At 42.6% G+C, this 14,356-nt stretch overlaps 1 protein-coding gene across 2 annotated transcripts in view; it reads right to left on the reverse strand.

The window, feature by feature from the left end:
* The window catches only part of Pik3cb (phosphatidylinositol-4,5-bisphosphate 3-kinase catalytic subunit beta), a 106,810-nt gene that overhangs the window by 83,422 nt on the left and 9,032 nt on the right, over positions 1–14,356 (reverse strand). For both annotated transcript variants that reach the window (XM_031346283.1, XM_031346284.1), the window contains exon 2: positions 4,553–4,654. The gene's annotated coding sequence lies outside the window, so the exon portion shown is untranslated. The remainder of the gene's footprint in view (positions 1–4,552; positions 4,655–14,356) is intronic.

Below are 14,356 nucleotides of genomic sequence, written 5' to 3' on the forward strand. Positions count from 1 at the left end.
AAAAAAAAAAAAAAGAAAGAAAAAAAAAGGAGAAAAGGAGAGGAGGAAGGGAGAAAGGGAAGGAGGGATGGAGGGAGGAAAGATGGAAGAAAAATTATTTAGAGATGTAAAGATCACCAAAATCATAAAGATATAAAAACATACTAAGGAAATTAAAGTTCAGTGAAGTATCTCTTGCAAAAAGGAAGCAAAGGCCAGTCCTAATAGTGCTTGGGTTGGTGGTCTAGTGTGTCTATGGAGCCTGAGGCTAAGTCTTCTCCCACTATTCTTCATATTCACTGAGGCAGGGTCCCTCCAGTTGTACCAGAGCTCGTAGTATGGCCAGTTTAGCTAGCCAGCTTACTCCGGGGATCCTATTTCCACCTTCCAAGTGTGGGAATTACAGTCAAGCTGAGTGAGAGGTTCACCCAGCTTTTACTGAGTTCTGGGGTCTAGTTTGCTGTTTGCACAGTGAGCATTTTAAATGCTGAGCCCCTTCCCCTTTTGTGCATGCATATTTTAACAGTGACAGCAAATGCAAGGCCTGGCCAGGCTGTGGTGGCGCACACCTTTAATCCCAGCACCTGGGAGGCAGAGGCAGGCAGATTTCTGAGTTCGAGGCCAGCCTCGTCTACCGAGTGAGTTCTAGGACAGCCAGGGCTACACAGAAAAACCCTGTCTCAAAAATACCGAAAAAAAAAAGAAAGAAAAGAAAAGAAAAAAAAAATTCAAGGCCTGGCATGAAACTCATTCTCTAGTTGCTCAGCCTCCTGTGGGCTGGATGTTGGTGTTAACGACCAACTTCTCTGCTCTCTGAAGCTGCACTCACCCAGCACTGTCCCCACTAAGCTCCTACCATCCACCTGCCCAGCTGCTTGTTATAACTTTTGTCTTTACCTCTACATTTTAAGGCAGAAGACACATTATGGACTATAACAAGGCTCTGTATCCTGCTAATTGCTGCTCACAGCACTACTAATAATACTTGAGCTCCTACAAGGCTCTGGGTTCAATACCACATACACCCAAAGTCTGGATTACAGAGCATTTCAGATTAGGAAACTCAATCTCTATTATCCATTTTACAAAATTACATGTAAGATAGATCCTACATATTATGCATGAAACCAGGAAACTTCCAGGGCTGGAAAGATGTCTCCTTGGATAAGAACACTTCTAAAATAATTATGAGGGCTGGAGTTCAGATCCCAGCACCCACGCAACAAGCCAGGCATTACTGTATCCCAGCACCCAGCCCTGCCGAGGGCTTCGTGGCTCTCAGGGTAGCTGTGAAAATGGGAGCCCAGGTTTGAGAAAAGGCTACGCTTAAAATGAACAGGTAGAGACTGGTCAGAGGAGACTCAAAGTCATCTTCTGACCAGCATGTGTGCAGACAGACTTACAGACTCCCATATATGTGTCCACAGTCACACACACAGTCAGACACAGACACACACATAATATTAAAAACAACAACAACAACTCTTTGAGGCTGGCAAGGTGGTTCAACAGTTAGAGCACATCTTCTTACAGAGGACCCAGGCTCAGTTCCCAGCACCTTCATGGCAGCTGGCTATAACTCCAGTTTCAGGGAATTCCACACCTGTTGACCAGGCAGGCACACATGTGGTGGTCCACAGACCATACATAGGAGCAAAATATTCCTATGTAGAACATGAAATAAATCTAAGACAAACCAACCTGGACTGGTAACATGATTATACAAGCAAAAGTGTTTATAGTAACAGGTAAAGAAAACCATAGTTAGATCTCTAAAATCCATATAAAGGTGGAAGGAGGGGACCAATTGAACAAATTGTCCTCTGAATACATGAGTGCTCGCTCTCTCTCTCTCTCTCTCTCTCTCTCTCTCTCTCTCTCTCTCTTTCTTTCTCTCTCTCTCTCTCTGACACACACACACACATACACACACATATAATAATAATAATAGTAATAATAATTTTTAAGATTGTCTTAACCTAAGCTTTCACATAAAGATATGTAATAGCACGACTATTTGACACCCTCTTCCACTAGAAAACTGGACTGAGAACGAACAAGGCAGCCATTTATACTGCCCTTTGTCCACTACTTCCTCTATCGTGTGGCTATCAAAAGACTAAATGAGATTCTGGCAACATAAAAAAAACAGTTTTGAAAGGTCATGCTAAGCAGACAGTCACAGCTTTCATAGTGTCCTTGCTGCCTGTAGCAGACTACATGATGATCTGACCAGTTATGTTCTGAGAAAAAGCAAAACGCACATTGTCATTGCACTGTCAAAGGACCAGATCTATAAATACTCAATATCTTTATAAACATCATTTCCAACTGCATAAAGATCCAGTGCATATTAATGGAAAGGATCCTTGAGCAATGAAACTGAACTGCATGCAGGCAGCACCAGCTTCCCCGAACTCAGACAGGCAAGCTGAGACTGGGCCACTCTGTTGACCCCAAGGTAATAAAAACTATAACCTTTTAAATTAAGACAGATCAATGCCAGGCTTGGTGGTACCTGCCTATAATAATAGTACTGGGGGGGAGGGGGAGACAGGCTGTTCCTATCTCAAAAAACCCAAATCATGGTAGTACATAGGCCTCTAATCCCAACACTTGCGAGGTAGAGTCAGAAAGATCAGGAATTCAAAGTCAGCCTCAGATACAGAAAGACTTGGAGACCAGACTATGCTACATGAGACCCTGTCTCAATAAACAAAAAACAAAACCACAAAAAGAAACCAAAACAACTTTTTGTTTGTTTGTTTGTTTTTCAAGACAGGGTTTCTCTGTATAGTCCTGGAACTCACTCTATAGACCAGGCTGGCCTCTAACTCAGAAATCCTCCTGCCTCTGCCTCCCAAATGCTAGGATTAAAGATGTGCGCCACCACCGCCTGGTTCCAAAACAACTTTTAAATACTTCATTGTCCAAGGAAAAGCCTAACAGCTACACTTCACTGAAGATGTCCTTAGTGGTGCAGCGTGTGCTTAGCATGTGTGAAATACTGGATTAAACCTGAAGAGTCTAGGAAATTACATTAGCCCTGCTCGTGGGCACAGTGGTATACATGTCTCATTGCAGCACTCTGGATGCCGAGGCAGGAAAATAGCCCTGGGTTGAGGCCAGCCTGGACTACAAAATGAGCCCATATTTCAAATGAATAACCAACCCCACATTGATCATTCTTCCCTCCCACTTCCGGTATTCCCCCTCCACTTCCATATCATATGTTTTATTACTCTCCCTGACTCACTCATATCATTCTTCAAAATTTCCCTAATTTGACAGCTTCAAAAACCTGTCAGCCAGGCATAAATGGTGCAAGATTTTAACCCTAGCCCTCAGGAGGCAGAGACATATTTCTTTGAATGTGAAGCCGGTCTAGTCTAAGCTAGTTCCAGACCATTACAATTATAGCAAGAGTGAGACTCTGTCCCAAAACAAAACAGACAGACGGGGGGGGCTGGAGAGATGACTCAGTGGTTAAGTGTATCAGCTACTCTTCCAGAGGACCCGGGCTTAATTTCCAGCATCTACATAGCAGCTTACAACTGTCCATCACTCCAATCCCACAAGATCTGATGCCCTCTCTGGCCTTCACAGGCAGCAAGCATGAAAGTGTTGCCCAGGCATACATGTATGCACACCACCCATACACACAAAATAAAAAAATCACTAGAGTTGGGGCTGTGTGGTGGAGCACGCCCCACCACTTATGCCCTAGTACTGTCACACACCAGAAAAGGGCAATGAATCAGTAAAAATTATCCAGCTTCTGAAATACCCAAACTTGGAGGCTGGGGAAATAGCTCAGAGGTCCCAAGTCCAATTCCCACCCCAATGTGGTAGCTCACAACTGCTATAACTCCAATTCCAGAGGAGCTGACACCTTCTGGCCTTGGAAAACACTGCATACATGATGGATATACAGTCAAAGCGTTCACACAAATAAAATTTTTAAAAACGTGTTCAAACTTATAGGTAAATAACAACAATCTGCTTTGCTTCTGTTATCTGAGCTAGGAATGGCTTTGTGCTCCCGGCACCTGATAAATCTTTATTTGAACCAATAATAAGGCAGGCACACCAGTGCACCTGCCTTTTAACCCAGGCATTGGGAGGCAGAGGTAGACGTAGTTCTGAGAGTTTGAGGCTAGCCTGGTCTACAAAGCAAGTTTGGGGATAGCTAGGGATACACAGAGCAACCCTGTCTTCAAAAACCAATAACAACAACACTAAAAATCACCTTCATCCGGTACTAGTCTCACTACTGTGACCCCAGTACTCTGGAGACTGAAGAACTCAAGTTCCAGGCTAGCCTGTGCTTTACAGTCAATGTCAGAGCAGCTTGGACTAAAATATCAAACAAACAGAAGCAAGCAAGCAAACGCCTGTGAATTAAGCAACCCTAAATCTCAGTCCACCTTAAAGTGAGGCTTAGGGACCCAAAACACAAACCATGTCTCAAGAGATTAGAAAAAAACTAGAAGCTAACCGATGTTCATACTTTCCTTCTATAGTCAACTTTGTAAAAGACTAAGAGATAAAATCTACAAAATTGGACACTTACCTCAAAATAACAGCTCCCATTTCAGTCTTCTAGGAATATATGATATAACTTATTTTTACATGTGAATTAGTCATGGAAGACTTTTTCAGATTAGAAGATGGACTGCAAAATAAAAGGTTGAAAACAGAAAGTATTAATCAAAATAGAGTATTAAATGTTTACTATTTGTGTGTCACTTGACTGTTTATAGCCACACACAATTTAATACATTGGCTGAAAGATCTACCAAGGTTAAATATTATTATGTTTAGGATCTATGTTCCAATGTTCTCAGCTTTGGGACATTTACTAGTGGGTTTACATATTCAAGATCGAATCTAAGTAAACAATTTGTAGAAGGTAGTAAAAAATAAAAATGCAAGACCCCCTCAAGCCAGCCAGGAATATACAGTAAAGCCCTGTCTCAAAAAAAATTAAAAATTAAAAGCAACCACAAAATGTAAGACAAGACAGTTCTACAAGTAATTATGTCTAAATCCAAAGAAAAGCGTAGAAGACAAGAGCACAGATTGAACAGAGTCCACCTGTCTGTGTCCATTCTGATGGCCCATTACCAGCATAGCTCCAGAGGCCTTGGACAGTCATCCCACAGGAGAAGGAGGCTTGACCACCATGCTAACTAAGTGGTCATGACTAGTGGTCATGAGGTGTCTTCTGACCACTGAGAAAAGGCGACAATGACACTTGCGCTAGCAGAAGACATCCAGGCCAGTCAAACACCAGATCAAACAGGATGTGAAAGCTGTGTTCACATGGCATCACCCAGGTCAACACCCTGAATTCAGCCTAATGGAGGAAGGCAGTATACGCTCAACTGGCTCCTGACTAGGATTCTCTGGACGCTGTCACAGCCGAGATCACCACAGGCCAACTGGCTAATTCTAATGTAAACCTCTTATCTCTATAGAATGTTTAGTGCTGGAGAAAAAAAAATTTAGTATCGCTCTACCAGGGAACCCAAAAAGTTTGAGTCCCAGAACCAGAACCAATACTAGGCAGCTAACCCCAGCTCTGGGGAAATCACACACGTCTGGCCTCTGTAGGCACCAGCATTCGTGTGCACCTAAGGACAGGCAAAAAATCTAACTAAAAATAAAATTTTAAAAATCTTAATAAGTGCCTGGCGGTGGTGGCGCACGCCTTTAATCCCAGCATTGGGAGGCAGAGGTAGGTGGATTTCTGAGTTCGAGACCAGCCTGGTCTACAGAGCGAGTTCCAGGACAGCCCGGGCTATACAGAGAAACTCTGTCTCAAAAAACAAAACAAAACAAAGAAAAAAAAAACTTAGTAAGTAAAGCAGGCATGGTGGCTCACACCTTTAATCCTAGAACAAGAGGCAAGAGCACATGGATCTCTGTGAGTCTGAGGCCAGTCAGGGCTACAGAGTCGAGACCCAGTCTCAAAATGAATGAATGAATGAATGATGCAGGGCTACTCTTTACAGAGATGGCTTAAGCATTAGAGTAAGCATAGTTCCTCCTCAAGTAAGGAGCCCATGGTGTCTGCCACACTCAAGACACTAATTCAAGGTTTGATGACATGTCTTTAATCCCAGCACCTTGAGGCAGAGATAATCGAATCTCTGAATTTGAGGCCATCTGCTCTACATAGTGAGACCCTGTCTTTAAGAAAAAAAAAAAAACAAAAACAAAAAAACAAAAAAACACTAACTCTCTATTAAGTCTATTAAGTGGACAAGCATGTGCCCAGCCTGGTACAATACACCTATAGTCATAGGACTTAGGTAGAGGCAGGCGAATTATGATTTTACATAGTGAATGTGGAACCAGTCTGAGCTACATGAGACCCTATGCCAAAGAAACCAACAAATCAGACTGACCCCAGTACCTCCCTAGGAAAATCCCCCAGCCTCTACCAAATGGCTAACTGTCTCCATTTCCCCATCTGTAAGACAGTAGCTCAATCCATTCCCAAGGCTGGACCTGACTCCCCTAGCTCTGTCTTCCTGCCTCAGCCTCCCAAGTGCCTCCCGACTTCGGCATCCAGGCATGCACTAACAACAGGCTTAACTTTATTTTCTTCACTCTTCCTTCTTCTTGGTTTTTGGAAGCAGTGTCTCATACAGCCTACAATGACTTTGAACTCTTCACATACACACATCTGAATAAACATGAGGATGTACATACACATATGCCACAAATACAAATGGTCCCCATTCTCTCTTACTTTTGTCCAATTTATCACATGAGATATGGCCTGCTTACTACAATGAGCTATAATTTACCGATTTTTAAACACAGGAAGCTGGGAATAAGATTTTACAAAATTCTCTAGAACTCTGTGTGTGTGTGTATGTGTGTGTACATACATGCATATGTATACATACATATATATATGTAGAAATATGTACAAAAATAAAAATGTTATGTTTATCTTATGCTCATTTAAAGGCCGACATGTATGTCTGTGTGAGGGTGTGAGAAGCTCTGGTACTGAAGTTGCAGACAGTGTGAGGTGGCATGTTGGTGCTGGGAATTGAACCAGGGTCCTCTGAAGAACAGCCAGTGCTCTTAACCACTGAGCCATCTCTCCAGCCTCTAGAACCCAGTTTCTTTAACTGGGGGTTATGGTTCCACATAGGGTTTTTCTGGGGATCACAGAAAAACTGGCAACAGTAAAATGTCTATGAACATGGGACCACCAAATATTAATTGGAAATAGCCTAATGGATGCCTGCGTTTCTTCAGCTTGTGCTGCACTGCATCAGGAGACCGCTGCAACCTTGGCTCTGAAAGCAACAAGAGCGCTGTGCAATGCACCGCTGTCATCATGTCACTTCGGCCATCTCAGCTCCTGTCTGAGACTACTGCACTTTATGAATTCTTTCCCCGTATAGAGCGCTGTGCAATGCACCGCTGTCATCATGTCACTTTGGCCATCTCAGCTCCTGTCTGTGACTACTGCAGTTTATGAATTCTTTCCCCGTATATACAAGGCTTCCTGCTCTTCTAAGCACAACGATTTAATTATGGAAAGCAAACCCTTTCAGTTATCATCCCTACTGTTACTCCTCAGCATGGAAGTACCACTTTAGTGTATCTTTATATTGACTGGGTTGAAATGTTCTATTCTGTCCCCTGGCACTGCTAACAAACACACACCTTTAGTCCCAGCACTGAGGCGAGGCAGGTGGATCTCTGAATTTGAGACTAGTCTGGTCTACATAGATTTCCAGGACAGCCCTGTTTTAAAACTAAAACAAAAGTTCTGTTTAGGTAACTTATCACCATAGATACATTTTTCACATGAATACAGCTGTCAGGGGCAGAGGGTAATTTTTTAAAGTCATTTTCTGAATTGCTGACTCAGGGTTTCATAAATAAAAATGGCTACATAGATTTTTGGCTTAGGATTAGATCATGGTTTTCAACAATTTTTGAAGTGGCCCTGTACATACTTCTGACACTAAAAATTAGCAAGCATATCCACCTGTTAGTATGAAATTTTGTTTTTATCTTTAATACATGAGAAAAATAACTATATACCAAAGAATTACTTTAAAATAAACTTATTACTATCAGTAAACCTTTGATTTGTCTAACTGTTTCATATGCTTGCACACTAGGGGCCACGCAAAAGTGTCTTGTATGAAAAGGAGTCCTAAAGAGAAAGAAGAAGAAGCCCATTCTACACTGAGTAAAGGGTTAGCAGTCAGAAGGGCGAGAAGCCAGATGTGGTGGCCACAACTATAACCTCAGTCCTCAGGAGGCAGAGGCACCACTGTGCTGTTTGAAACCTAGCAGATGCAGAGAGCCCTATTTCAAAATTAAAGAGAGAAATTTAGGACCCAAGAAGCTTGTTTATCATATAGGTTCTATCAACTGTTATTTACTAAATAGTAATTAAAACTAATTTTAGTATTTGCCTTAACTGCTAGACAGAGTGCTGCAAGCCTGCTCTCCTGCCATGCAAGGGGCAGGAGGAGGGCCACTGCAAGCCTGAGGTCAGGAGGGGGGGCCACTGCAAGCCTAAGGTCAGCCTGAGGTCAGGAGGAGGGCCACTGCAAGCCTAAGGTCAGCCTGAGGTCAGGAGGAGGGTCACTGCAAGCCTGAGGTCAGGAGGAGGGCCACTGCAAGCCTGAGGTCAGGAGGAGGGCCACTGCAAGCCTGAGGTCAGCCTGAGGTCAGGAGGAGGGCCACTGCAAGCCTGAGGTCAGCCTGGTCTACAAAGCAAGTTCCAGGCCCACCATGGTTACAATGAGATCCTTCCTTAAAAGAAGAAAAGATGTTATTAATTTTTTTTCTTGATCTATTTTGTAGTCCTACCGAGGGCCTTGAACATGGCAATTAAGAACTCTACTATTGCTCTAAAGGGTGGTGGCGCACGCCTTTAAAAAGTCCCAGCACTTGGGAGGCAGAGGCAGGCAGATTTCTGAGTTCGAGGCCAGCCTGGTCTACAGAGTGAGTTCCAGGACAGCCAGGGCTACACAGAGAAACCCTGTCTCGAAAAAAAAAATCCCAAATTTTTACATTAAAACTTTTTTGGTCAAATATGGTTATGCACACCTTTAATTCCAGAATTCTGAGTTTGAGGCTAGCTTGGTCTACACATATGGACTTATGGACCAACCAGGGTCTCATAGTTAAGACTGTCTCAAACAGCAGAAAATATTTGTGAGGGTTTTTTTAAACAGGGCTTCATGTGCCCTGGGCTGGCCTCAACTGACTCCTGATCCTTCAGCCTCCACCACCAAGTGCTAGAGTTATAGGCAGGCTCCACCATGCTTGGCTAAAACTTGTTTTTATTTACTTATGTATATGAATGTTTTGCCTGCATGTACATCTGTGTACCACATATGCGCCCAGTGCCAAGGAGATCAGAAGAGGGTGTGGGATTCCCCCAAATCTGGAGTTACAGGCTGCTGTAAGCCACCACTTGGACACCGGGAATCAAATCCAGGTCTTATGAAAGACAAACCAGTGCTCTTAACCATTGAACCATCCCTCCAGGCCATAAAACTTTTTTAGAGTTAGGGTCTCACTATGTAAACCAGGCTTGCCTTAAACTTAGGGACACACCAACCTCTGCCTCCTGAGTGCATGTACCACACCAGTCTACTATGTCTCTTGACCCTTCATCCATTTGCATCTCCAATGCTTCACACAGCATAAACACATCCTCTCAACAAATGTTCCATGAAGACAGGAAGAAACTCACATGCTCTAATGTTGAAAGTGTATGTGGATGAAGTAGACAATCCCACAACCAATTCCTTAGCTAACAGAAATGTATAAAAGAAAACTCATGATAAACTGACAACGGTGCCAGCTGTAGAATAAAGAATACATTCAGACCTGGCATGACACAGTAGATCAGACCTTCAAAGTTTTGCCCTAAGGCAGCAAGGAAAGCTGACCCCAAACGGCAACTCAATTCTGAACACCCACAGCTCCAGTCCTCTGACGGAAAAAGCATCCACCTCTGCCCAGAAACAATTGCACCACTGTTCTTAAAGGGGCAGGAGAGGGCAGTTGACGAGGTAGGGAGAACCCCAACAACTGAGGACTAAGAGTGCAAGTATCTGGTGTCAGTGAAATAAATGCATGAGTACTTGAAACCTTCATCAAACGATAGTAGTAAAACAAACAGGGTTAGTGTGTAGGCCAGTGGAGGGGGTAGACATGACCCCTAAATGACTGATCACTACCACCAAAAATAAATGAAATAAATTAATATTAAAAATTGGGCTGAGGGCCGGGTGGTAGTGACAGTGGCAGCGCACGCCACGCCTTTAATCCCATCACTTAGGAGGCAGAGGCAGGTGGATTTCTGAATTTGAGGCCAGCCTGGTCTACAGAGTGAGTTCCAGGACAGTCAGGACTATACGGAGAAACCCTGTCTCGAAAAAACAAACAGGAAAAAAAAAATTGGGCTGGGGATCTAGCACAGTGGCAGAGTGTGTGGAGGCGCATGCTGTTCCATTCTCAGTAACACGCACAAGCACCAAAATAAATGTGATAATCAAATATATCTACCCTAGGATCTTAATGATCAACCAATATACCAAGATATATTTGCTAAATATCTGAACACTCGTTCCAAGGAAAGTAAATCATTTACAGAGAGGGCCTGGAAGATCCCCTCCCGACCCAGGCGCTGCAGCCTTCAGCACAGCTGCTGCTTCCTCTATGTTGCCATCATCTACTGTAAAAGGAAGCTCTCAATGCAGCTACCGTGTACTGTGAGTTGCAGAAAGTCTTTAACTCGTGTACTAAGAAAGCCTAACGCCCTTGGAATTAATCTGGTATTCCAATGATTTGTATCCTAATCAGTCAACCAACAGGGCATGTCATGTTGGAAAGGCAGCCACGATGGTTAGATCATTTACAGACAAGGTAATATTGCTCCCATATTTTCTTTAGTACATCTAGTTACTTATTTAATGTCTATGTACACAGACATATTCCTATTTTTTCTCCTTTGCTCATACATGTGAGCTAGAGCCTTGAGTAAATGAAATAGAGGTGATCAGAAGGAAATCTGGGCTGGAGAGACAACATTTCAGTGGCTAAGAGGCCTTGTGTGAAACCATGAGACCCAGAGTCAAATCCACTCATACAGACACATACAAACAAGTAAAATCTTAAGAAAAAAAAAAAAACCACTTTAATTTCTGCTGGGGTTCGTATTACATACTTAAGAACAAAACAATTGGGATATAGAATTGGAAGAACATAAATCCAAACATTTCTTTTTTTTTTTAAAGATGTATTTATTATTATATATAAGTACATTGTAGCTGTCTTCAGACACACCAGAAGAAAATGTCAGATCTCATTATGAGTGGTTGTGAGCCACCATGTGGTTGCTAGGATTTGAACTTAGGATCTTTGGAAGAGCAGTCAGTGCTCTTACACGCTAAGCCATCTCACCAGCCCAAAACCAAACATTTCTGCAGTTACTTCTTCCAGGGCAGCGTTTCTCAACCTTCCCAATGCTGTGACCCTTTAATACACTTCCTCATGCTGTGGTGACCCCAACCATAAATTACTTCATTGCCACTTCATAACTGTAATTTTGCTGCTATGAACTGTAATGTAAATATTGGATATTCAATTGAGAACCACTGTTCCAAGGAATACTGTAAGCAACCTTTAGAAGATCCCTAGGAATAAAGGCACACTTTCAACCCCAACACTTAGAAGGTGGAAGCAGGAAACTCAGGAACTCAAGAGTAAATCGCAGCTGTTACAGAGTTTGAGATAAGCCTGGACTACAAGAAACTCACAGTGTTACAAAAGACCCAGTGTCAATAATAATATTGACAATAAAGAAATAAACAAATCAGGATCATAACGTCTATCGGCTTGATTAAGTCCACAGAGCAATAATGCCTACATAGACTGACTGAGAAAAGGTATATTAACACCAGTTCTCACAAGCATCTGTAACTCAGGCTCCAGGGGATCCAATGTCTCTGCCTTGTGCTCACATGCACATTCCACATGCAAACAGGTACACACACACATAATTTCAAATGATAAAGACCAATCTTTAAAATAAAAACAGCAAAGAAAAGGAAACTCCCTATGGACCTAAGTACTACTGATGACAGATGTGATGTTAGCATATCCTCTCCTGTCTGAAACATGAGTAACACGAACTAAAAAGGATCTAACAATGCAAGTGTTTGCTTTGTTGTGGTGGTTGTTGCTTTGGTCTCACTGTACAGCCCTGGCTGTCCTTGAACTCACAGAAATCTGCCTGCCTCTGCCTCCTGAGTTCTTAGAGTAAAGGCGAGAGCACCAGCAAGACCCAGTGCTCTATTCATCTTTTGAAGTAAATGGTTTATCAATTACATTTCATGGCCTGTCTATTGTATTTTATTGGCTCATCTATTCAACAACAAATCTGTCTCCTTCCTCTATGCCCAGAACTTTTAAGATTAAGCTCAGGAAGGTCAAGCAGGTCAGCAAGGCAAAGACAACAAAACCAGAAAACAACTTCTGAAGGCCTTCTGACCCAAACCCTTTCATTGATCGGCACACATATTTAACTCTGCGAACATGATATGGTTAAGATTAGGAGGCTTCTATTTGCAGAGGGTGGTGATGGCAGGGTTTCACTAAGTATATAGCTTTGGCTGGCCTGGAACTCATGAGTAAGCCATAGCTGGAATGCAGGTATAAGCTCCCACACCTGGATCATTAACTTCCTTGCTGGTTACTAATTTTCAAATGGGGGGGGGGGGCAGGGCACTTATCTAGCCTGCACAAAAGCCTTGGTCTGTAGGACCTGTGCAGAAGTGTACTGGAGTAAATTGCACTTGAAAACAGACCAAGAAGTATAGCGCTGCTACAATGGTTACCAGAAAAATACCACAATAAATAAATGGCCAGGGTGTGGTGGTGCATGCCTTTCAACCTCAGCACTCCAGAGGCAGGTCTCTGAGAGTCTGAAACCACCCCAGCCAATATACAAAGTTACAGGACAGCCAGGGCTACATAATGAAATCCTTTGTATCAAAAAAAACAAACAAACAAACAAACAAAACCCTAAATAAACAAACAAGAAGCTGGTATGGTGCCTTACACCTGTAATGCCATCATTCAGGAAACTAAGTTTAGAGTATTACCCCAAATTCCAGGACAGCCTAGGCTAAAGTGAGACATTGACTTTCAAAACACAAAACAGGGCTGGAGAGATGGCTCAGCGGTTAAGAGCATTGATTTCTGCTCTTCGGAAGGTCCTGAGTTCAAATTCCAGTAACCACATGGTGGCTCACAACCATCCGTAAGGAGATCTGATGCCCTCTTCTGGGGTGTCTGAAGACAACAACAATGTACTTACATATAATAAATAAATACTTAAAAAAAAAACACAAAACAAAATTAATCGTATTTAAGACCTGAGACTGTAACTCAGTGGTAGAGTGTTTGCCTAACATGTATGAAGCCCTAGGTTCAAAACAAGCACAGCCATGATAATGGTGATGAAGATGACAATGGCCTGGTGCAGGAAGAACGTCACCCAGCCTGGACTACATACCAAGAGCAGAAAATCAGACAGACCTAGAGTTAAAGACCTGATTCTCGTGGGGCTAGATAGATGGCTCAGTGATTAAGAGCACTAGCTCCTCTTCCAGAGAACCCAGGTTCAATTCCCAACACTACAATTGCAGCTCCCAACTACCTCTAACACCAGAACCCTTTTCTGGCTCCATAGGTAACAGGCACACGTGATACATACATAGATACAGCCAAAACACTTGTATACTTAAATACGTACTTTTTAATTTGACTCTCAGAACTAGTGAGATAGCTCAGCAATTAAGACACTGTCTCAATGTAACTCCAATCTCAGGAGATCCTACACACAAACATACATGCAGCCAAACACCAGTGCAAATGAAATAAAAATAAATGGTAAAAAAAAGCCATACACATAAAACATATTTTTTCTTACATCTGACTCTACTTCTCAAAAATAAAAAAAAAAAAAACCTTTGCTCCATTTGACATGTAGCTTCCTGAAATTCCAGTTTCCTCGGTGGTGATGTCATTAGCACCTTCATTAGAGAGTTGTTACAAAAATTACAGAAAGCACTTAGCACAGCCTGACATATAAGTAAGCATCCAATAAACATTTGTTATTTTTAGTCTGCCTAGTCTCACATACAGTAGGAGGCACTCGGGAGCTTTTCTAATATGCTATACGCACAGACACAGCTTTAAGAGGTAAAGGTGTAAGAGGAAGCTGGTGCTAAGCACAGTAGCAAGTATCAGTAATGGCAGCCAGGGGAGGTAGAGGCAGGAGACCAGGGGCTTGAGGGTAGTAATGGCA

Source organism: Mastomys coucha, unplaced genomic scaffold, assembly GCF_008632895.1.
Source record: "Mastomys coucha isolate ucsf_1 unplaced genomic scaffold, UCSF_Mcou_1 pScaffold23, whole genome shotgun sequence".
Classification (NCBI taxonomy): domain Eukaryota; kingdom Metazoa; phylum Chordata; class Mammalia; order Rodentia; family Muridae; genus Mastomys; species Mastomys coucha.